The sequence below is a fragment of the Anneissia japonica genome, unplaced genomic scaffold, assembly GCF_011630105.1.
Source record: "Anneissia japonica isolate Jap-2015-1 unplaced genomic scaffold, ASM1163010v1 scaffold7361_len785_cov97, whole genome shotgun sequence".
In the NCBI taxonomy this organism is placed as follows: Eukaryota; Metazoa; Echinodermata; class Crinoidea; order Comatulida; family Comatulidae; genus Anneissia; species Anneissia japonica.
Window position 1 is genome coordinate 1 of NW_022752595.1, and position 785 is coordinate 785.

A 785-nucleotide genomic window follows, 5' to 3' on the forward strand; every position below is an offset into this window, starting at 1 on the left:
ATTATCTGTCAAATCAATTATTCATTTTGAAAATAAGAATTATGTTGGTTATCTCTATAATCCAGCTTTTCAATTTCAATCCACTCTTAAATATTAGTGTTGAATGCTTGTAACAACAACGCTTGTCAGAATGGAGCTGCCTGTGTCCAGGTTTCTGGTTCTTGTACAGCTTACACATGTACCTGTCCATCGTGCTATACTGGACAATTCTGTGAAACTTGTGAGTATATTTCAAGATTGTAATTGTTTGTTTGAATCCATGTTATATTCATTTATTTAATAATATAATCAAAATTATTAAAATTATATATTTTTAATGTTAATATTTTTTAACAATCAATCAAAAATAACAGTTAATTATATGGTGCACATAATCTCTAGAGAAATGGCACAATTGAAAAATTGAAAATTGGAAAAATACAAAGCCAATAATAATAAAAATAAATTGTCTTTTAACACATGGCTTTCTACTCTACTTCCCAAAAAAACTCAGTATTGAATGCTTGTTCCAACCACGCTTGTCAAAACGGAGGTGCCTGTGTCCAGGTTTCTGGTTCCTGTACAGCATACACATGTACCTGTCCATCATGCTACACTGGACAATTCTGTGAAACATGTTAGTTTTTAGTGTTGGTTCCCCCCTATTTCTTTGTAAGACTTTAGTGTATAGGTATTTCCATATTAAGATAAAATTTTACCATCAATGTTGTTTTTTGTTCTATATATATATTAACATTTTACTTAATTATATTTATTTCAGTATTGAATGCTTGTAACAACAATGC

At 29.7% G+C, this 785-nt stretch overlaps 1 long non-coding RNA gene across 1 annotated transcript; it reads left to right on the plus strand.

Moving 5' to 3' along the window:
* Positions 1–88: 88 nt before the first annotated feature.
* LOC117122345 lies at positions 89–785 on the plus strand. Its single transcript, XR_004447701.1, has 3 exons — positions 89–220; positions 494–616; positions 761–785. It is a non-coding gene; the product is annotated as an uncharacterized LOC117122345 (long non-coding RNA).